Below are 25,210 nucleotides of genomic sequence, written 5' to 3'. Positions count from 1 at the left end.
GGATTATCAGGGGCGAATGTGCGCACTGGGTCAGCTTCCCCTGTAGCGAGGTGGAAGGTGGCGGGGAGCTGGGCCGGGCCGGCTGGCTAAGGCCGAGGGGAGGGGGAAGGGGGTTTTCCTTTTCCTTTTTACCTTTTCCTTTTATTTTTTTGTTTTCTATTTTACAATTATCTTTAAATCAAAAAATAGTTTTATAAAATATAAAACTTGCACCTAATTTAGTTTAGTAAATTAGGTCACTGCCACAATTACTTTGTCATTTAAATAAATAAATTTAGAATTTTTATAAATTAAAAAGCATTTAAATAATTGTTTTATCCACTGATTCAATTAGTTTAGGACATTTAAACACTTTATAAAAATGTTGGTTCATCACCATAATTAGTTATGTATTGTTTTCCACATGATGAACATTTTAGTTTTCATGTTTGTGAATTTTTGAATTTCACTTATTATTTGAATTTGAATTGAAGTGGATTTTGAAATGAGATAGAATCAAAGAAGATCATGCACTGTTTAGCAAAATGATTAGATTAATCACATAGTGTTGTTGTAGCTCATAATACAGGGGTGTTACAGCATGGGAGAAGGATGGCTTGCTCTCTGCTAGATCTATATATGCTGCCAAATTCTCAGGGCTGGAAGTTGCGCCAACAGCTATGTTTACATGCAAGTCGAGGGCACCCATGCAGTGTCGTTCCTTCGCATGGCTAGCCATCAAGGACCGGTGCTAGACGTCCGACATATTAGCAAGGAGGGAACTACTACATCAAAGCACCTGCCCACTATGTGAGCAGCGTGACAAGACCATGAATGACATCATGATAGGTTGTGTCTTTGCTCAGAAGATCTGGACACGGGTTTGCATGGCCATGGGGCAGCCGGAGAGAGCCCCCCCTACCGGACGAGACATTGCCCGAGTGGTGCATCAAGCAGGTGGTAAGGGTGAAAATGGAAACACTGCAATGCCGTGATATTCGACGGAGTAACGCCATACACACGCCATGTACTCCAGCGAATCGACGGCGAGGGTTGGCTATGGAAGCATGCAGGCTTGCTATGAGGAGAAGTCGAGGGGTTCTTCACCGGTTTGGCACCGTGGGCGAATAGCGAGTAGTGGGCCAAGGGTAGATGACTTGGTGGCTTTTCTCTTTAATATATGATACGTACATCCGTACTTATTCTAAGAAAGAAAGTATACATCCACACAGCAGCGAGTCTACTAGACCGGCTTAAACAGGCTCAAGCCTGCCCTCCAAAAAACAATACTTTTTTAATAGCAGTACTACTACTACTTTCATCCCAGCTCAATCGTACATATATTATCGAGACATGCACAGCGAACAGGCACCTCAAACGAATGCACAGCCTCCATCTACTGTGTAATTACTAGTTCATGTACTGTTAACCGATTTAGTGTTCAATGCAACTTATTTGGAAAAAAGAAGAGGAGTACAAAAAATGAGTATGCATGCATGTACCCCTCACGCTGAACCTGAACCTATCCCAACTAATATGAACCCAGATACCCTTTCCTTTGCTATTGTGATTGTAACCCCTCTTTCAACTTATATGTACAACAAGATGGGGAGATAATGATTATTTTGCAAGATAAATTCAAAATTTGGTTCAATTTTTTTTTCAAAAATACTAGAAAAAATCTAGTTAATGCAAAAAATAGTAATTTGGGAAATTGAACTTATTTTGACAACAAGATTAGGACATCATGGTTAATTTTTTCTCCAAAAGAGAGCTTAGTTTTCTCGCCGTTGATTTGAGCCTATCCTTCATTTTCTTCCTAGATTCGCCACTGCATCCACATGCATGTGTGTATTTATTTCAAAAAATAAAACTTAAGAATGATAGACCTTTGGGGAAAAACCTGGGCTCGGTGAAGACCAGGAGCCAAAAGCAATTTCGAAAAATATTACGGGGATCAAAACAGGCTTTTGTAATATGTTGTAAATAAAGCAAAACCAGCATGTCCATTACGTTGAAGTATGAAAATAGTCGGTTGAAACAACAACAAAAATATGCCCACAAAAAAAACCGATGCCGTCGGACCACTAGCTACACGGTGAAGCAAGTCGGCGTCCTACCACACACAAAGTATCAATCATGCTACATAGCCAGTCTTTGTTTCGCTGCATAGAGAGTGGGTGCTGGTGCTGAAGTAAACACAAAGTAATTGGCACGCTGCAAAAAGAACCACTGGATCACCATATTGTCAAGTCGTTCGGTCCAGATCATCGCGGCGAACACCAATCAAAAGAGATGTCTTCTCCTACCGGTAGAGCTGGCCAAGGCTTCGAGAACTATTCTGATGACGACGCATGTATAGCGGGCTGTCCTCTACGGTCGAAAGTAGCCACTCCTTTTTTTGTTTGTTTGAAAGTGAGTTGAAAGTAACCACTGAATAGAGAAGCCGGCGTGCTCTCTCCTTGTCGAAATTAGGGTGCGAAATAACGGCCTGACCATAGGTCCATCCTTTTTGCGTCACGTTCTTTTAGCTGAGCTCCTTTCGGAGTGTTGCTTAGCAATCCGATCACGTACCCATGTGGGCGTTAATCACAATTAGGCCGTTAGACGTTCGTTGCATTAATTTGTACGCAGGCTGAAATTGGCAAAGCTCGACAAGCTAGAGTCTTAGACGTCGTTACGCTCCCTTGCCTTGCCCGCACGTAATCGAGCGGAGGTATCGGCATCGCCCAGAACGGCGACACATGTGCACGCCACGAGCGGCGCGCGCGTCACGTCGCGCCGGGATTAGCAAAGCCAAGGCTCCGTCGATGAGATCGAACCTGTGCGCACGCGGCGTCGCCGTCGTCCCGATTCCCTTGCCCAAATGGCGTGGGCATCGATACCGTGTGCCTACCCCTGGCCTCATGCACCCGTCGCGCCCGCCCACCCGCATGCACCGCACACTGCCGCCACCGCAAATCTAGCCGTGCTTTCTGTGAGATCTTCCTTCAATCATCACCGGTGTATCTCCGGTTTCGTTACACGCGGAGATGCGGTCCATGAGTCACTCACGGCGCATCCAACCTTTCCGCACCGTCCACATCAAGAGCGCTGCACTGGCCACTGGCAATGGCCGCCGCGGGCCGGGCGGGGATAGAGGCGTCCTGCAGCGACGGATTATTGCGAGGGGTGACGGATTGATTACGCGAGTCGAATTGATTTGGGATTGGAAAAGGGGCAAGTCACGACGTCCTCCATGCCCTCTTGCACCACACGAGCAGCTCCCCTCACGTACGCGGTTCAGCGGTCCACTTAGCTCCCCATCGGCACGTGGAATTGGAGGGCTTCTGGCGTCGGGACTCGGAACGGGCACGGCGGACCAACATGCTCGTATCAGCTCCGTATTCCGATCGTGTGGAAAAAAACACGACCTCTATCACAGTGTTCAGCCACAGATGACTCGTCTAAGAAATTATCCAGATTTGACATATTAGCTCAATATCTAACCCCTTAATGTTCAGATTAAACATGTAAACACCACAGTTAACGGCATTTAGCACTTGGTCTAGGTGATCAACCCGCAGACGGACAAGCGAAGGGCCACATAGGGCCGCGTTTACGTGGCTAACCTTAACGTCGTCCATTCTGGCTTCGAAACTATTGGACACTCGATACTATAAGCCCGACGTCGAAATGATGAACAATCTCATGAGTGCCCGGGGTAGAATCTTCCAACCTTCCTCCCCCCCCTCGGCCCCCAACCACTCTCCGGCCACCGCATCTGACCACCTTCCGACCACCGCAAGCCCTCCGCTTGGCCACACACCCACCACCTGCCTCACACTCATCACCAGCCCCCTGGATGCGTTGCTCCCTTCAGTTGCACCACCCCCATCGTCACTCTTTGACTTTCCCTATGTCAAAGCTGGCCAGGTGGCTCTCCGCTGCTTCCTGGGCTGCGGCAACACCATGGGCCTGGAGTTCGAAGATGATTGCAGCTACTACTGCCGACTCGCCGTCACAACGTCGGAGCTGCACCTGGCTTCGCCCCTCTACATCGTTTTCAAGTTCTCCAACCTCCACCTCGACGTCATCACCGTCGCCATGCTGCTCCAAGCTACCTTTGGCGGCTGTGCTGCAGACTTCTACGTTGCCATGTGCTTCGCCTCGTCTTCCGCTGGCTTCCTCCCGAGTCGCGGAGATCATCCTAGATCAAACTAGGATCCGCCACCGCAACTAAGCCTTCTCCTTCGCAAGAACCCCCCCGCTTCCACCACCGCCCCTTGCGGCTGCCTCATGCATGTCGCTTGCTACCCTCATGCAAATTTCAGAAGACCTATGCCTTCACATCGAAGGCATGGTTTCCACCCAACTCCGATCGACAGTCACCATCGACCCATGCTCCAACCTCCATGGATGCCGCATGTATGCACGCTTCATCCAATTCCCGTTCGCCCTCTGTGCCAACTCAATGGCCCTAATCCTCGCTCGCCTGTTTGGTGGCTGCTACCTCCACTTCAATGTCGTTAACGATGGAGACTCATGCTTCTCGTTCACTGTCGCCAACCCAGCAGTTGCCAACCTCATTGCCTCCATGGGAGACTTCCACAAACTGGGCATGCTGATCCGTTTCCCCTGGCCGCCACTCCTGGCTAGCGCCGGGTGCTCACTCGCCGGCGAGGTCAAGATTCCAATGTATGATGCCACGTCGTCCTCCCCGACGGCAAACCTCAATGCATCACTGCCCTCACCGTCAACAACTCTCGACCTGCCAAAGGTGAGATGTTATCGACTGGTATTAGCTTTTTTTTACCGTATGCTACTTGCTAACCGCCTTAACCAACTCCCACCCCAACTACATTACACCTCACACATTCATTTTTTCTGGGTTACCTTTACGCCAATTAGTGTTAGACCTAATGAAGTCCTGGTGGAGTCAACTTTAAACCACTGTTTTCGGTCAAGCAAGATTTCCATGTAGTCAAGGTTGATGAGCTCATTTTCAAAACTGGCATTTTCTCTCGCTCAGCAAAATTTCAAATCCTTAAGTCTAGGTCTCTTGACTTCTCAGGCTTTCGTCTTTTTCTTTTTGACCAGCTAGAATCAGCCGTTGCTCACTGTAGCCGGCTCCTCGTGCTATATAAATCATTTTCTTACACCCCACTGCAACCACGAACCGTTTCCATCCTTGACCCCTTCGAGCCACCCAAATCGCACCTGCATGCTCCACCCCACCCACCCTCACAGGCTCGCCGCACGTCCATTCAGCCATGCATGACCCCCTGGCCCACCCCATGCACAATGATGGTTGTGCGGCGGCATCAGATAGACCAAATCCGCAAAGAAAATCCGTATGCAGTGTGCGGGGCTGCGCATGCGTGTGAGGCTCGCGCTAGAACCCAGGCATCCCCTTTTGTTTCCCTGTCTGTACCAAATCTAGGTACCCCACTCACTCCCCCCCCCACCGGCGCGTCTAATCCGGACGGTGCTGCACCGCCCTCTGTCTCTCCCCGCTTGGTCACTGTTGCCGCTCCTTGTCAGAACTCTCGCCCACGCCGACCCCTCAAGCTATTCCTGGCCAGCATCTAACCATCATCATCGCGCCTAAACCAGCCATGTAGCCTAACCCGTTCGCTCGATGACCACGCCAAACGCCCCGGGCACCTCAAACACTGCAACACGCAAGAGATCACGCTCTGCTGACACAAGATATGCCGCCCATGCGGTCCAACAGTGCCACGACGACCACATATCGAGATGCTCTTCTCTCCTCCACCCGCGCCCACAGTCACCCGCAACCACTCCTCCCATATATACCTCGTCGGCCTCTCTCCCCACTCCCTCATCGCTTTCATCCACCACACTCCTCAAACAAGAAGAGACGCTGCTTCCGGTGCCTCGTACTAGACCACTGCGTCAAAGCTTGTCGTGACCCCGTCTGCTGCGCTCGCTGCTGGCGGAACGGTCACCGCAGTCGCGACTGCAGGTACCTCCGGATCTGGCCCCTCTTGCCTCCTCTCCCTGACATTTTTTCCTCAAACCCTAACCCAGCCTTCTGCCCTCGCAGCATGAACCCAGGAAGCTCATCGTCGTCGGTGCCCCGCGACGTCCCCGTCATCTAGTCGGCGCCCTTCCCCGCGGTCTGCATCCCCTCCCCGTTCGTCCTTCACGGCATCCCCGTCACCTCCGACGGGGTCCCCCTGCCTCCACCTTCACCACCACGCACAACCGCCCCTCCTCCCTCCCCCGACACTCCCCACCATGATCCCATACACACTAGCTCATCACCGTTCGACACTCACCCCATGCGGGATCGCTTCTCTGACATTTTCGTTGCATCTCAGTTCAATAGGGCAGATTCACACGTCTCGGAAACCGAGTCTGACGAGGAGCTGCCTCGCTCGGAGAGGGAGGCTGGCCTGCTTACACCCTACAGTGACATCCCCCTCATTGCAGCACCCCCATGCCTTATCCACTGCCCATGTTGCTTCTCTTTTGCCCACCTCCAGAACCCTGATCCAGACCCCATTCCACTCATCCGCCGCGCAATCCAGCACACATGCGGCAACCCAGCCTTCATCATGGGTGGATCTTGGCGCGGGGTCGCCTATATCACCTTCCACACTCCTACTGCATGCGATGTCATCCGCCACAACCCCATTGATTTTGAGGGCAATGTGGTTACCATAGAGCCTATAGAGCACGCGGACCGATCCATTCTCGTCTGCACCGATCTGGCACAGATCGAGGTGTCTGAATTCCCACACGAGCTCTGGCACAACGATGGCATCCATTTCGCACTTGCTTTCCTTGGGGACGTCAGTGCTGTCGACGACTTTTCTCTCCATGGCATCGACTACACCTCTGTCCGGGCCTTGTCCTGCTTCAGTCGGGCAAGTCGGCTCCTCCTGGTCTTGTGATCTAGCTCCCCCCATCAATGAGATAAAAATAGCAAAGGTGGTCGAAGTCTCACACTGGCACCATGGCGACGGCGCCAATCCCTTTGGTGGAGGCTCCTCTGACGGCGATTCTGCCCCACTTTCCCAGTGCGGCTCGCCGCGTCCTCTTTCTCCTGACAACATTGCCCCGGTGGTCTCTGCCGTCAGGGCCGGCTGGCTTGCCGACCCCACCTACATTGGCACCAGGCGGGTTTCCCACCGCCATAACTTCAGAGCAAGTGTTCCCTCTGCTTCCCCTGGCGGCGCCACGGGAGAATCCGCTCTGTCCGTTGCCCTTCCACCACCTGGCTCTGCGCGTGATCCCCTTGTCATCTCTGATGATGACTTTGCCGGCTCTGAGGACATGCATGTCGCCCTCCTGCATGGCGTTGCTAGTGACTCCCTGGACATGGTGCATGCACCTGTGGGCCTAGTGCCGCCCCCACCTATCATCCGGCCGTCCCCAGGGTTGTTGTTGTTGATCCACCAGCACAACACGTTGGCATGGTGGTTGTTGCACCGGTTGAGGGCCCTCTGCTGCCATCGAACACGTCAGCTTTCGTTGCGTTCGTGCTGCCCGTCATAGACCCACCCCCCCCCCCCCCCCCCCCCCCCTCACGTTCTCTGCTGGGGAATCTTCACGTGCCAACGGTAATTCCCCCTCCCCTACGCCTTCTCAATCAACTCCTATAGTCATTGCTGCCACTAACACGGCTGCTGATGCGACGGACACATATCTCCCTCTCTGGGACCTCGACATCCATGAGTGCACCATACGCAAGGAGCGCCGCCAATCAGCTCGCGGCCACTCCTTCTCCAAGGACAAGCTGTGTCGTAGTGCGCGCCTCGCTGGCAAGGAGGCCAAGTACTCCCCCATGCTTGCCAAGGCCGTCAAAGACAAGGCCGCTCGCCTCTCTACAGGTGACACCGGCACGGCCATTGGCATTGCCATCCAGGATGCTTGCCTCGATGCTGCCGATGGCCCTCCTGCCTCTGCTGAAGACTTGGCCACCATTGCGCTTCTCTATGGCGCTTATGATGGCCACATTACTGCCATCCTTGGCTCCGAGGCCTCCGCCTCTGGTGACGAAGACGTGCCATGATCACCGCCCCAGCCATGCTTGGCCCCTCGACGTCAGGGCCCCATCTGAAGTTGACGACCGCCTTCGCCAGTTCATATGCATTATCTGTATCCTTGCCCTTTTGTTACCCGTATCTGTTGTCGTTCGTTTCAGAACTATCCTTGCGCCTCTATGTAATAAGTGAAGTCGTAGAACTCATGTACTTCTTCCGCTCCATATGGTGTCTGAATGTCGTGACTGAAAAACTTTTATGAGTAACGCCGCAATCTCTATTTGCTCATGGAATGTACGTGGTCTGGGTGATGATGACAAGTGTTCTGTCGTCCTATCTGAATTACTTGCGGCCAAACCCCACATTGCCCTCTTACAAGAATCAAAAGTTGAAAATTACTCCAACGCCAAACTAAGATCATTCGTACCACACCATCTAGACCAAGTTTTCTCCTTGCCCGCCGTTGGCACGGCTGGCGGCACCATTTCGGTCGTGAGCACATCTTCTCTCCAGGTTATCTCATACTCTCACCTAAACTTCTCCTCCACCTTAATTCTAAGATCAACTGCATGTGCTAATAACATCGCCATCACCAATATCTACGCCCCTCCACCTGGGCCCTCAAACAACCCTTCCTCGATGAGATCCTATCGATTGCACAACCAGATGATGCCCCATGGTTAATTGTTGGCGACTTCAACCTCCCGCGCTTCCCCTCCGACAAAAACAACAATACCTTTCGCCGGTCAGAAGCTAACACTTTCAACCAAGCTATCGACAACCTAGCTCTTATCGAACTGCCACTCCTCGATCGACAATTTATGTGGTCCAACAATCGATCAACGCCCACCTTAGAATGGATTGATCGTGCTTTTTTAACCTCGCATGGGCAGATGCCTTTCCCAACACTTCCTTATCCTCGCTCACACTTTTCACATCTGATCACGCCCCTCTCCTGATACACGTCACCACAACGATTCCGCGATCTAACTTCTTCAAATTCGAGCCTGGCTAGTCCAATTTTTGTCCATGCAATGGCATTGTCACAACATGTTGCACTCCCATCCAGACCACTTCAACCAACTCAGCCGCCCTCCTCGCAGCAGCACTAAAGAAATCTAGGGCCGGCCTCAAATCTTGGGCACGTTCTCGCATTCCCACTCCTCTCCGCGAATCTCGTTGCAAATCAGCCATTTCGGCCTTTGATCATGCTGAAGAACTCAGAGCTCTATCACTATCTGAAATCCTCACTCGCAAGATCATCATCTCACTTCTCAAATGCACGATCCAGGAGAAAATGACGTACTGGCGTTGGCGTGCCAAGGTTTTCCGGGCCATCAATGTGGGAGAAAACACGAAATTCTTCCACATGTCTGCCTTGCAATGCCTTAGGAAGAACAAAATCTTTACTCTCACTAGGGACGGTCATGAGTTCATATCTCACCCACCAAAAAGCCAAGATCCTCCATGATTTCTTCGTATCCCTCATTGGTACACCAGCCGATACATCATGGTCCTTTGACCTGAACGAGATCTACCCTAACCCTGTGACCAGCCTCCATATCTTAGACGAAATCTTTTTGGAAGCAGAGATCAAAAATGCCTTCTTCCAAATGAATCCCTAGGCCAGCCCTGGCCCAGATGGGTTCGGGCCCTCCTTCTATAGAAGATTTTGGCCCAAAGTAAAAAAGCCTCGTCCTCTCCTTCTTCTCCCAAATTCATCAAGGCGTGGTAGACATAGAACGCATTAACCATGCACACATCATCCTCCTTCCAAAAAAAGATATGCCTACCTCTCTTGACGCCTTCCGACCCATCTCGCTCGAGAACTGCCCGATAAAAGTTGTCTCCAAAGTCTTAACCTCTCATCTCAAGCCACTCATACCTCTGTTAGTTCATGGTAATCAGACTGGTTTTTATCATCGGCAGGAATATTGCCGAAAATTATGTCTTCGCAGCCGATCTCATAAGCTCCTGCCACACTAGGAAAAAGCCTACCATGGTCTTCAAACTAGATTTTCATAAATCCTTCGACTCCATGGCATGGCCTGCCCTTGATAAGATTCTCCTCGTTCGTGGCTTCTCACAAACTTTCCGTAACTAGATCCAGAACATTCTTCACACGGGTAATACTGCCATACTACTGAATGGTGTGCCAGGAAATTGGATTGAATGCAAAAATGGCCTACGGCAAGGTGATCCGATCTCTCCCTACCTCTTTCTTCGTCGCAGACCTGCTCCAGCAACTCATCTTCAAGAACACGGAGGCTGCCATCCACCCCCCTATTTTCTCACATCTACCTCCCAGTATTCTTCAGTACGCCGACGATACGCTCATCGTTGTTGCTGCCTCCCCTGTTGCCGCCGCAGCTCTCAAAGTAATCTTAAATAACTTGGCCAATGCTACAGGGCTGACCATCAACTTCTTCGAAACCACTCTAGCCACTCTACACACAAATGACACCATAGCTAACACCACCGCCCTTGCCATGGGCTGCTCACGCGCCCCCTTCCCCCAAACTTACCTCAGCCTTCGTCTCTCCCCTACAAAGCCACCACCCAATGCCTTTGATCTTCTATTACAACGCTCTCGCAAGCTGCTGACAGGGTGGTGAGCCAAACTGCTGGACAAAGGTGATTGTCTCGTCCTCATCTCCGCGGGCCTCGACTCCCTCCTTACCTACTTCATGTTGGTCTTCTGCATTCCAAAAAAGGTCATAAAAACCTTAGACTCCCTACGTAGGGATTTCTTCTGGGCGGAAGAGGATTCATGTTCAGGAGCCCAATGCCTTAATGCATGGGAAAACGTGTGTGTTCCAAAGAAATATGGTGGTCTAGGGCTAAAAACCTGCATATTCAGAACATCTGCCTACTCATGAAATTTGCAGCCAAGGCCTTGACCTCTACGTCGGCCCCTTGGCTAGAATGGTTAGATCTTCAACACCCAAATGCACTAGTTTCCCCTTCCCCACAAACCTCTTTTCTCTGCCGCACCATTGCCTAGCAAATCCCCACCTTACAGACAATCTCTTTCGTCCTAACAAACGGTGGGTCGCATACTTACTTCTGGCTTGATACATGGTTGACCCCAATGCCTCTAGCCTCCTCCTTCCCCCACCTCTTCTCACACTCCACCCTCCAGCTGGTTAAGGTGGCTAATATACTGCGCTACGGTTTAGAAGCTAACCTCTGTAACCGTCTCTCCCTTCTAGCAGAGCAAGAGCTTGTTGCGTTGTTGGCTATTTTGCAGGACTTCGTTCCTTCGGCAAAGGAAGACCAAAGGTTTCTACATCGAGGACTTGACTTCTCCACCAAGCATGTGTACGGTGCCCTCATGGCAAGGCCTGATAACGATCCCCTTGCTCCCCTCATCTGGTGCTCCAAGGCTCCACGCAAGATAATTTTTTTGCTTGGCTCCTCTTTAAGGACCGTCTCAACACCAGGGCCAACCTTGCTCACAAGCAGATCATCTCCACTAACATATGCCCTCGTTGTGCTATGTTACCTGAAGACTCCATGCACCTCTTCATCACCTGCCCACTTGCCAGTTGGGTATGGCAGCACATGAGCATCCTGCCTCAGACAGACGACATCGCCGACCTTTGGGATGCCCCTATACCCCATCACCTCCCACACAAGACATGGCCACTGTTCCTCATGTCACTCCTATGGAAGATCTGGGCAATGTGTAATGATATGTTGTTTAGGAATATTGATCAATGTTCTGTAAGAACCCCCAGGGCCCTTATTTCTGACTTAGACCTCTGGTCACATCGTCTCATGGCAACATGTGACAAGGAGGACGTCTCCTCGTGGCATTCCTACCTCTCTGCATGCCGCGTGGTGCCTATGTAATTCTATGCTTGCTGCCTCGGCGGCTTTTGAGTAATATATTCAGGTGGGGAGCTCCCCCTGGTGATTCTCAAAAAAACAATCTCTTCAAATAGTAGCAGTATAAAAATATATGCATAGATATGCGCGCAAATGATCACGACAAATATGAAAAAGCATAATTGATGATGTGGTGATATTATATATGCAATGCATACATAAATCCATATACCGGCCAAATGCCTGACTCGTCTATAACTAATATTCCACCCTAAGACCGCTAACAAAGTGTGTGTCTCTAAATAATAAAGTTGAAATAACAAAACATTGCATTCAGCATTAGAAGCTAATTAGATGTGAGAGTAATAATTCATTTCATGACAAAAGTAACCGCTGAAATTATACCTGACCGGTCCTAATCATGTTAGCCAACTTATGTGATATATGTATTTAAAAACGAGAAAGGTATTTCTAGTATATATTTCTACAAACCCATAGTCCAGAGAGTGGACTACTCACACATCATCATGGGAGTAGCGAAGTAGAAATTGAGAAGTTAAAGACGGTAATTTCCTCTCCAGCAGAGTAGCGGAACAGGGTTGTAAACAAGTTCTGCCATGAAACGTGAAGTGATGGCGGTGTACAAATCCCAGAAAACTTGCTACTACTGCAATTGCAATTGAAATTGATCGAGCGCCACCTAGCACCACCTGATAACCCACAAGTATAGAGGATCGCAACAATTTTCGAGGGTAGAGTATTCAACCCAAATTTATAGATTCGACACAAGGGGAGCCAAAGAATATTTGAAGGTATTAGCAGCTGAGTTGTCAATTTAGCCACACCTGGAGATTAATTATCTGCAGCAAAGTGATCAGTAGGAAAGTAGTTTGATAGTTTTGATAATAGTGACAGCAGCAACGGTAACAGTAACAGTGATAGCAGTAGTTTGTAGCAAGTGTAACAGTGATGATAGCAGTAGTAACTTAGTAGAAACAATATGGAAAAGTTCGTATGCATTTGATCAGTGACTTGTTGGATGATATTCACCATGAGACAGTTATAACCTAGGGCGACACGGCACTAGCTCCAGTTCATCGATATAATCTAGGCATGTATTCCGTAAATAGTCATACGTGCTTTATTAAAAGAACTTGCATGACATTTTTGTCCTACCCTCCCGTGGTAGTGGGGTCCATATTGGAAACTAAGGGATATTAAGGCCTCCTTTTAATAGAGAACCGGAACAAAGCATTAACACATAGAGAATACATGAACTCCTCAAACTACGGTAATCACCAGGAGTGGGCCCGGTTGTTGTCACACCGGGGTTATCATAACACATAGTAGGTGACTATAACTTGCAAGATCGGATCTAGAACATGGATATAATGATGAATTCATAAACGGTTCACATCTGAAATCATGGCACCGGGCCCAAAGTGACAAGCATTAAGCATGGCAAAGTCATAGCAACATCAATCTAAGAACATAGTGGATTCTAGGGATCAAGCCCTAACAAAACTAACTCGATTACATGATGAATCTCATCCAACTCCTCACTGACCAATGAGCTTACGAAGGAATTACTCACTCCCGGTGGGGAGCATGATGGAATTGGCGATGGGGAAGGGTTGGTGATGACGAAGAATGAAGATCCCCCTCTCTGGAGCCCCAAGCGGACTCCAGATCTGCCCTCCCGAGGAAGAACAAGGCTTGGCGGCGACTCCGTCTCGTGGATCGTGATAATTCTTTCTCCCTGATTTTTCTGAAAATATGTAATTTATAGTATCAGGAGGGTCGTCATCGGGGCCACCAGGTGGGTATAACCCACCTGGGCACGCCAAGAGAGGGGGCGCGCCCACCTAGGGGCCCCTCTCTGGTGGGCCTTGGGTCCAGTAATTCTTATTATTTATATAAAAAATCCTCAAAAAGTTTTGTTCCATTCCGAGAACTTTTATTTCTGCACAAAAACAACACCATGGTAGTTCTGCTGAAAACAACATCAGTCCGGGGTTAGTTTCATTCAAATCATGCAAATTAGAGTCCAAAACAAGAGAAAAAGCGTGAGAAAAAGTAGATACATCGGAGACGTATCAACTCCCCCAAGCTTAAACTGTTGCTTGTCCTCAAGCAATGCAGTTGATAAACTGAAAGTGAGAAAGAAAAACTTTTACAAACTCTTTTGCTCTTGTTTGCATAAATAAGCTTAAACAACACCTAGGTTTTCCGCCAACATTATAGCTAACCATGTCAAAAATAAAACTTAAAGATTATAATGATTCATATCAATGACATAATCAGTTAGCCAGCAATAATAATATATCTCAAACGGCAACACGTTGTCAAAACAACCATGATATAATATGACAATAATGGTATCTCTCTAGCCCTTTCTGAGACCGCAAAACATAAATGCAGAGCACCTCCAAAGTTCAAGCAGCGACTAAACATTGTAATTCATGGTAGAGAAGATCCAGTCATGATGCACCCAACATTAGCTACACACAGTGCATAAATCATGACCGTTGTGCTCTACTCAGTTTCTGGCGCTTGTTTTAGAAGGTGGTGACACAACATAAAAGTAAATAGATAGTCCCTTCGCAAAGGGAAGCAGTGATTTGCAGAGGTGCCAGAGCTCAGTTTTTAAAATAGAGATAAATGATATTTTGAGACATGCACCCTTCTCATTCACTTCACGACCATCAGTTATCAACATCTTCCATGCCAAGCACGCTAGTGGCGGTTCCCAAGCGGCAAAAGTAAAGGTTTTGACTCCATTGGAAGTTTTTGTTTGATTATTTAAGAGATGAACTCTTCTATATTTTGTAGTTTGGGACTGGGCATCCCTATTACCGCCCATTTTCTCGTGCGATGGCGAATGAATAAACACTCGACCTGAGAATAACCCGCTTAGCATGGAAGATATCGACCACCTCCTGTCGTTCCATGAATGATCCAGGCACAGAAAACAGATAATTTTTTAGAAGTTTTTAGAGGTGGCACATGCAAATTTACTTAGAACGGCAGAGTAATACCGTATATAGGTAGGTATGGTGGACTCATCTGGAATAACTTTGGGTTCAAGGTTTTTGATGTACAAGCAGAATCCCCACTTAGTATAGGCGAACGCTAGCAATTAAGATTGAGAAGCGGCCAGCTAGAGAGCAACAACGATCATAACCATGCATTATGCATAAGTTACATTGGACACTAGCATGAGTAGGATATGAACACCATGAACATAAAAATTATAGAGGCTATGTTGGTTTTGATTCAACTACATGCATGAACATGTACCAAGTCAAGCCACTTGAACATTCAGAGGAGGATACCATATCATCATACTACATCACAATCATTTTAATGCTATGTTGATATCCAAGATAAATCATTATCAACTCCCAGCTAATTATGCATGGCATGAGAAACTATAATCTCTAATTGTCATTGCAAACATGTTTAATCATAACGGGCTGAATCATGGACGCTAGGTTAAACATATTTACACGGACAAGACAAGTCGAGTTCATACCAGTTTCTCTTTGCCAAGGCCAGTTCATAGAATATCATCATTATTGCCTTTCACTTGCATGGCCGAATGATATGAAAATAATAATAGTGTAAGAGTGCCATGGACTAAGCTGGAATCTGCAAACATTTTATTCAACAGGAAAAGACAAGGTAAAATGGGCTCTTTATTAGTTCAACAATTATTCATAAGAGAGCCACTCAACATTTTCATCGTGGTCTTCTCCTCGGTACAACTCGAATAAAAGAAAATAATTTCAGAGAAACACACTGAAATATTTTTGGAGTTTTTGCTTTTCTTGAACAAGCAAATAAAAGGGAAAAGCAAAAACGAGAAAAACTATTTACACGGGAAAGCTCCCAACAAGCAAAAGAAGAACAAGGAAATATTTTTGGATTTTCTTATTAGTACTACTATTAAGCATGCATAGAAAGTAAATTAACTACAACTATTTTTTGGTTTTTCTAAGGTTTCTCAGACACACGAGAAGAAAGCAAGAAAATAAATCTAAGCATGTATGATACAATGAAAAAGTGTGAACACCGACAAATGGAATAAGTAGACATGAATGTAAAGTCGGTGGAAATACATACTCCCCCAAGCTTAGGCTTTTGGCCTAACTTGGTAGTGAATCAGTGGCCTGGAGTGTAGTAGGGATCCTGGGGAGCAGGCATCCACTCATCCCACTACAGAGGAGCGGGCATCCACTGATCCCACTGTGTAGGCTCCTCCTGTCCTGCCTCCTTAGCAGCCTGAGCATTCCGATAGGTGATGATGTCTGCAGACATAATCTTATATCCGCCCTGGCAACAGGAACAAACAGAGCAGAAGTAGGCAATGGAATAACATCACAAGTCCTCACACTAAAAACCAGGTTATATGGAATAGGGATGTGAGGAGATTCGATATCAGTAAAATGGTGGTGATCCATGGCTGCATAGTCTAGGTAAACTTTGGTCAAAGGGAAATCATGAGGGCGTATCGCAACCTCGAAGTGAGCCGCCAAACGAGTAGCATAAATCCCACCATATATTTTGCCCTGAGTTTTATTAAGATGGAGGCGACGAGCCACGATAGCTCCCAAGCTATGCGTGTTGTCGCCCTCCACTGCACGATGTAGAACAGCAAGGTCTGGTGAACTAAGTGCACCCACCTTCTTCCTAGCAAGCAAGCATTTGGCAATAAAAAGTGCAAAGTAATGAACAACAGGAAAATGTAAGCCAGCGGCAGTGATAGCTGACACTCCTCTCTCATCACCCACTGTCAGAGTGCGATAAAAGGCCTCAAACTCGGTCAACCTAGGCTCAGCCAAGCTCTCACTAGAAGGGATCATGCATATGTCACAAAACTCAGTAAGTGGTATCTAATGGTTTTCAGCATATAAATCAAAGCTCACTTCAGGGGGATTATTTCTAGGCAAGAAAGTAAATTTCTGAACAAAGATGTTTGTGAGGATTTGGTGCTGGTCACACTCATCTGCGATGAAGTCGGTGAGGCCGGCATTAGCAATATATTGCATGAACTCCTCAAGAATCCCAGCCTCTTGCAGGAACGAGGTGTGCGGCCATTCGCACGGTCGTACTTCCGCCAACCTCCAAGGGTGGAGATCATTGTCAGAAGACTCCCCAATAATACCCTTGGAGTTCTTCTTAGAGCCAAACTTCCTGAAGATATTCATGTCCGCGTACAATTTTCTTAAAATAAAAAAAATGAGTGACAAAAATTTGTCAACAAAACTTTGTAAGATTGATAGCAACTACTCATAGGGATACATAGAGGCCATAGCAAGCATTCAATCTACTTAGAACACTAAGAATTCATTCAACATGCAAGCACATCTACAGCAGCACCAAGAGTAGCTAATTATTCAAAGTATAAACCACTAAAACAAAACTAATTGGACAAATGATGGAGTCACATACCAAGCAACAATCCCCCAAAATAGTTTCAGAAACGGAGCTTCGAGCAAAGAGATCGAAATCCGTGGGTTTGAACTCAAGAACACAGGAGAGAGCAATGGGGATTTTTTTTCTAAAGGTAAGTGATGATGTGGTATGAAGAGGTAAGTGAGGGGGCCCACGTGGGGACCACAACCCACCAGGGCGCGCCTGGGGGTGTTGGCGCGCCCAGGTGGGTTGTGCCCACCTAGTGCACCTCCCTCTGATGTTATTTGCACCAAAAATTCTTAAATATTCAGAAAAAATTCATATTAAATTTTCAGGGCATTCCGAGACTTTTATTTTTGGGTCATTTTTTATTGCACGGGAAATTCAGAAAATAGGCAAAACATGGTATTTTATTTTATTTAACTAATAAAAACAGAAAAAACAAAAGGTAGGGACAGAAAGTAGTGCTTACTAAATTCATCAATTTCATACCGTTCAAAAATGATCCGTTAATAAGGTTGATCAAGTCTTATTAACAACCACTTTCGATTAGTATGAAACCGAAGAACTTTCGTAAATTAGTAAGTTACCTCAATGGGGATATGCATTTCCCCAACAATAAGTATTTCATATTTCTTTTTGATAGTAGGTAGAGGTATTTGAAAACTTCCAATAGTGATTGTCGGAGATTTTTCAATAACATTAATACCATTCACTTGGAATTGTTTCTTCGGAAAGTGCACCGTATTCTCATTACCATTAATATGAAAAAGTGACATTGCTTTTATTGCAATCAATAATAGCCCCTGCAGTATTCAAGAAGGGTCTACAAGGATAATCGACATGTTGTCGTCCTCGGGCATCTTAAGTATAACAAAGTCAGTCAAAATAGTAACATTAGCAACAACAACGGGCACATCCTCACAGATACCGATGGGTATGGCAGTTGATTTGCCAACCATTTGCAAAGATATTTCAGTAGGTGTGAGTTTATTCAAGTCAAGTCTTTTATATAAATAGAAAGGCATAACACTAACACCAGCTCCTAAGTCACATAAAGTAGTTTTAACATAATTCTTTTTGATAGAGCAAGGTATAATCGGTATTCCTGGATGTCCAAGTTGTTTGGGTACTCCATCTTTAAAAGTGTAATTAGCAAACATAGTGGATATTTCAGTTTCCGGCATTTTTCTCTTATTTGTGATGATGTCTTTCATATATTTTGCATAAGGAGGCATTTTCAAGATATCAGTCAAGCGAGTACACAAAAAGACTGGCCTCAGCATTTCAGCAAAGCGTTCAAATTCTTCATTGTCATTCTTTTTAGTTGACTTGGGTGGAAAAGGCATAGGTTTTTGAACCCACAGTTCTCTTTCTTTACCGTGTTTTCTAGCGACAAAGTATCTTTTGTCATATCTTTTATTTTTAGCTTGTGGGTTATCAAGATCAAGAGGTGGTTCTATATCAACATCATTATCTGGTTCTTTTTCATTGGTTGGTTGAGAGTCTTCATGAACCTCATCATTATCTTTTTCATTATCATTAGGTGAGTGTTCATTACCGGATTGAGTTTCAGCATCAGAGATAGAAATTTCATTATCATTATCAGGAGGTTTTTCTATTCCAGGTTCACTATAGGCATGCAAAGTCCTATCATTTTTCTTTTTCTTTTTCTTTTCCTTTTTAGAAGGACTAGGTGCACTAGTGTTAGCTCTTTGTGAATCTTGTTCAATTCTTTTAGGGTGTCCCTCGGGATAAAGTGGTTCCTGAGTCATTTTACCTCCTCTAGTTGCATCTCTAACAGCAAAGTCATGCATACTATGATTCATTTCATCAAGCAATTCTCTTTGAGATTTAGCAACTTGTTCTAACTCAGTTTGTGAAAGGACCACGATGTCGCCTAGAGGGGGGTGAATAGGCATTTTAACATCTTTTACGGATTTGGCTATATCCTAATGCGGAAATAAACTAAGAGGATACTTTTCAAGAACAAATTCTAAATATACTAGGCTCACTAAGTGCACCAACAACTTAGGATAAACAAGATGAGAACAATGAGGATATGAGTAAGCACAAGTAAGTCACACAAACTTACTCAATGTATATCACGATATATGGAAATGAATAATACACACAACCACAAGTAAGCAATACAAGCTTACACAAATTGTATCACAATATATGGAATTGAATGATACAAGCAAACTCAAGTAAGCACTACAAGCTTACACAAGTTATGTCACAAGATATGGAAATGAATGTTACAAGCTAGCAATTCACACTAAGCATAAGATAGAACAATAGTAGAAAGTATGAATTGCGAATATAAAGTGTAGCTAGGCCTAAATAATCTCTTCAAGGGAATGGCCAACACAATATAATGAGGACAACAAGATATAGTGAATGCACGGTCAAGTGACCAAAGTAAACCACAAGTAAGGAGTTAGGGTTAGGGATAACCAAAGTCACGAAGACGAGGATGTATCCCGATGTTCACTTCCTTGGAGGGAAGCTAGTCACCGTTAGAGAGGTGGATGTTACCACGAAGGCACACAAACGCCACGAAGGCTCACCCTATTCTCCTTGAGATATCATCACGAAGGCGATTCTCATCCACTAGTGGTAGACCTTGAGGCGGCCTCCAAACCTTCACAAACTTTCCGGGGGACAAATCACACGTTGATTCCTCGCTGGAGCACTCCTACCGCCTAGGAGTCTCCAACCTCCAAGAGTAACACGAACAAAGGGGAAATGCTCAAGACTTGCTCAAATCACGAATTCCTTTGGTCACGAGAGGGAGAGGGAGTGGATCTATCACTTGATTGGAAAAACTCTCAAGAACTCTCACGAATCTCTTCGGGATCTAAGATTTGGTGTAGGAGAAGTGAGAGGGAGCCACTTGTGTTCTTGGGATGATTTGGGATGAAGTGGTCAACCATCTACCGGATTAGTAGAGGGGTATATATAAAAGGCCTAGAAAACTAGCCGTTTGTGAGTAAGTGACAGCGCCGGGCCGGACATTCGGGCAAGGGCCGGATATCCGGACAAGTGCGGGACATCCGGCGGGCACATCCAACATTTGAAAACAGGTTCTGGAATTTGCGGGCCGGATTTCCGGGAGGATTCCGGACATCCGGGGCGACCCAGAAGCCCGGACATCCGGGGCGACCCGGAAGCCCGGACATCCGGCCAAGTCCCGGATGTCCGGCCATTAAAAAAACAGCAGGAACCCCAAAACTGAAACATGCATAACTTTTACATCCGGACTCCGATTTTGATGATCTTGGGCTTGTTTTGAAGCTATGGAAAAACTCCAGGTCCTCACATAGAGAACCACCCAAGATAAGCCAAAATGGAGGGTGCAAAGCATGCAAGGGTTATACATATACTTTGGGGAACCTAGTTGGCTTTGGATTTTTTTTTGAGATATGTAGGCATATTGTATTTGTATTGGATAGAAGTGAAATATGCCTATGTTGGAATATGATGTGAGAAGAATAGAAATAGATGATGTTGACTTGAGAAAATCCATCACTAACCCCTTTGATCCCCTCTTAATAGTGCGGGATCCCTATAACTCAAGAATCATAAAAGAACTATACTAGATAGCTTCCGGAAACTCATTCCTGAGCATATATCATTTTCGATGGTCATCAATCCTCACATCTAAAGCCAAAGGAACTAATACCTTTTAATAGAGCCTTCCACTTGAGCTTTATATTGATGTTTCTTCATGGCTCAATTTGAAGGCAAGACATTGGAGAAGTCTTCAAGTAGCTCCCCCATACACAATGTGGGAGGCTTTGCTTTGCATTCATCTTTACTTGTCCATCAACATTAATTACTTGATGACATACTTTCACGGGCACCAAGCTTTCATATAAGCACCAAGCTCATGATAATTACCTAACCCACATAACATAGACAACACATAGTGTAGGTTAGTACACAAAGCGCAATTGATAAATTCTTACCATACCACAAGATCTCATGTGGCACATGATATGCACTTGTGTGTTGTCCATCTTAGAGGTTAATCTTTGATCTTCATCTTGGTCAACATTTATCTTTGCTCCATGATTAATATTGATGTCTTGAAGGCCCTATTGATATCTTTACTATGCTTCATTTCTTCAAGACATAATAACCAATATCTCAATTCACCATGACCATATCAAGTTTCTCCTTGAATATCGCATTGGACATCATTTGCTCGTTCTCATGCTCCAACATAGTATCTTGAGAGGCACAATGAATTCTTCACTTGAATTACTTGCTTCAAGACATAATAATCCATGACTCAACATATGAGCTCATAATGATCTTATCATCAAGCATATGTAGAATTCTTCTCTTTAATCATTCTCTCAAGATCTTGATCCATCATGGTTCAACCCATAAGCCTTGATGCATGCACAACAATATGTATATGGCATTCATTTCGAATCCATTTTATCTCCTTCTTGCATCACCATGGAACAAACATCCTTCAATTCATCCAATATTCTTCATGCATTGGAAATGGAGCTTTCCTTCAAATGTATAACTCAATGCAAACATTAGTCCATTAGGATTGTCATCAATTACCAAAACCACACATGGGGACTACATGTACTTTCAGTTTGTACCATAGAAGCATGTTTTCCAACACCTCTAACATCATTTGATATTCTAAATAACAAGTCACTCAAGCGAGCAATCATATCAGAATTATATTTCAATTGTTTCATAACATTTGCATTGAAGTGATCTTGTTTCCTAATGTAGTTTTAAAACTCATAAAGGCATTGACTAGGATGCATATTGTGAGGATTATCATTATCATTATACTTCATAAGAGAACTTACCTCTACCACCTTAGGCATTAGTGGTGTATTAAGCCCATGTATTTCTTCAATAGGAGGTAAAATTTTAACATCCTCAGCTTTAATACCTTTTTCCTTCATAGATTTCTTTGCCTCTTGCATATCTTCGGGACTGAGATATAATATACCCCTCTTCTTCGGAGTGGGTTTAGGCGGTGGTTCAGGAATAATCCAATTATCATAATTTTCCATATGTTATTCAATAATTCTTCAGCTTGTCCAACAGTTCAATCCCAGAAAACACAACCAGCACAACTATCTAGGAAGTCCCTAGAAGCATCGGTTAGTCCATTATAGAAGATATCAAGTATTTCATTTTTCTTAAGAGGATGAACCGGCAAAGCCTCCCCCAAGCTTATGGGAGACTCTCTTCTTTAGTTTGCACAAAGTTAAATATTTCCTGTAAGGCAGCTTGTTTCATATGAGCAGAAAAATATTTTTCAGAGAAGTAGTAAGTCATATCCTGGGGACTACGCACACAACCAGGAGCAAGAGTATTGTACCAAGCCTTAGCATCACCCTGTGATGAGAAAGGAAATAATTTGAGAATAAAGTAATAGCGAGTTTTCTCATCATGAGTAAAAAGGGTGGCTATGTCATTCAACTTAGTAAGATGTGCCACAACAGTTTCAGTTTCATAACCATGGAAATGATCAGATTCAACTAGAGTAATTAACTCTGGGACGACAGAGAATTCATAATCCTTATCATCAATAAACATAGGTGAAGTTGCAAACTTAGGATCACGTTTCATTCTAGCATTCAGAAATTTTTCTTTATACCTTTGTAGTAATTTCTCTAGATCATCTCTATCGTTGCAAGTAAGAATGTCTCTAGTTGTTTCTTCACTCATAACATAACCTTCCGGTACCTTAGGCAATTCATATCTAGGAAGGCTAGTTCTAGCAGGTGTTTCGGGAGATTCAGTTTCAAGCTCATCATCAGATTCAACAACATCATGTTGTATAACTCTAGAAATTTGTTTATCAAGGAATTCACCAACTGGCACATCATCATTATCAAGCAAGGTACTAGCATCATCAGAAGCATCATTCATGGTAGAAGTATGTAACACCCACGATGCGGCTATATCTCCCACGTGTCGGAGCACGACTTAGAGGCATAACCACATAGTAGGCATGTCACAAGAGGGGTAATCTTTACACATCCCATGTACTGAATAAGAAAGGGATAAAGAGTTGGCTTACAATCGCCACTTCACACAATACATGAATATAGCATTACATCATCCAGGTACAATCAAGGTCTGACTACGGAACCAAATAAAGAAAGACAACCCCTAATGCAATAGATCCCCGATCGCCCCGACTGGGCTCCACTACTGATCAACTGGAAACGAAACAACACAACGAACATGATCTTCATCAAGATCCCACTTGAGCTCGGCTGCGTCATCCGCACTGGTATCAACGGCACCTGTAACTGGTTTTGGAAGTAATCTGTGAGTCACAGGGACTCAGCAATCTCACACCCTCGCGATCAAGACTATTTAATCTTATGGGTAGGAAAAGGTAGTGGGGTGGAGCTGCAGCAAGCACTAGCATATATGGTGGCTAACATACGCAAATAAGAGCGAGAAGAGAAGCAAAGCAATGGTCGTGAACTAGAAGTGATCAAGAAGTGATCCTGAAACTAGTTACACTCAAGCATAACACAAGAACCGTGTGCACTTCCCGGACTCCGCCGGAAAGAGACCATCACGGCTACACATGCGGTTGATGCATTTTAATCAAGTTAAGTTTCAAGTTCTCTACAACCGGACATTAACAAATTCCCATCTGCCCATAACCGCGGGCACGACTTTCGAAAGTTCAAAACCCTGCATGGGTGTCCCAACTTAGCCCATCACAAGCTCTCACGGTCAACGAAGGATATTCCTTCTCCCAGGAAGACCCGATCAGACTCGGAATCCCGGTTACAAGACATTTTGACAATGGTAAAACAAGACCAGCAAAGCCGCCCGAATGTGCCGACAAATCCTGATAGGAGCAACACATATCTCGTTCTCAGGGCACACCGGATGAGCAAGACGTCGGGTTGGCATAGACCCTGGTTGCCCAGGGGGCGCCGGACATCGCTCAGGTTGGACCAACACTTAGAGAAGCACTGGCCCGGGGGGGGGTTGAAATAAAGATGACCCTTGAGTCTGCAGAACCCAAGGGAAGGTGATAGGTTGTTAGAGAAAATGTAAAACCAAGGTTGGGCCTTGCTGGAGGAGTTTTATTCAAGGCGAACTGTCAAGGGGTTCCCATTATAACCCAACCGCGTAAGGAACGCAAAATCAAGGAACATAACACCGATATGACGGAAACTAGGGCGGCAAGAGTGGAACAAAACATCAGGCAAAAGGCCGAGCCTTGCACCCTTTACCAAGTATATAGATGCATTAATTAAAATAAGAGATATTGTGATATCCCAACAAATATCCATGTTCCAACATGGAACAAACTCCATGTTCACCTGCAACTAACAACGCTATAAGGGGGCTGAGCAAAGCGGTAACATAGCCAAACAACGGTTTGCTAGGACAAGGTGGGTTAGAGGTTTGACTTGGCAATATGGGAGGCATGATATAGCAAGTGGTAGGTATCGCGGCATAGAAAAAGAGCGAGCAACTAGCAAGCAAAGATAGAAGTGATTTTGAGGGTGTGGTCATCTTGCCTGAGATCCCGCAAGGAAGAAGAACGAGTCCATGACGAAGTTAAACGGACGTTGAGGGAGTCCTGGATTAGGGGGTCTCCGGACAGCCGGATTATATCCTTTGGCCGGACTGTTGGACTATGAAGATACAAGATTGAAGACTTTGTCTCATGTCCGGATGGGACTCTACTTGGCGTGAAAGGCAAGCTAGGCAATAAGGATATGGATATCTCCTCCTTTGTAACCGACCTTGTGTAACCCTAACCCTCTCCGGTGTCTATATAAACCAGAGGGTTTTAGTCCGTAGGACAACTACAACATACAATCATACCATAGGCTAGCTTCTAGGGTTTAGCCTCTCTGATCTCGTGGTAGATCTACTCTTGTACTACCCATATCATCAATATTAATCAAGCAGGACGTAGGGTTTTACCTCCATCAAGAGGGCCCGAACCTGGGTAA

Source organism: Triticum urartu, chromosome 6 (assembly GCF_003073215.2).
Source record: "Triticum urartu cultivar G1812 chromosome 6, Tu2.1, whole genome shotgun sequence".
Classification (NCBI taxonomy): Eukaryota; Viridiplantae; Streptophyta; class Magnoliopsida; order Poales; family Poaceae; genus Triticum; species Triticum urartu.
The sequence above is the reverse complement of the archived record's forward strand: the minus strand, read 5'-3'. Positions refer to the sequence as shown.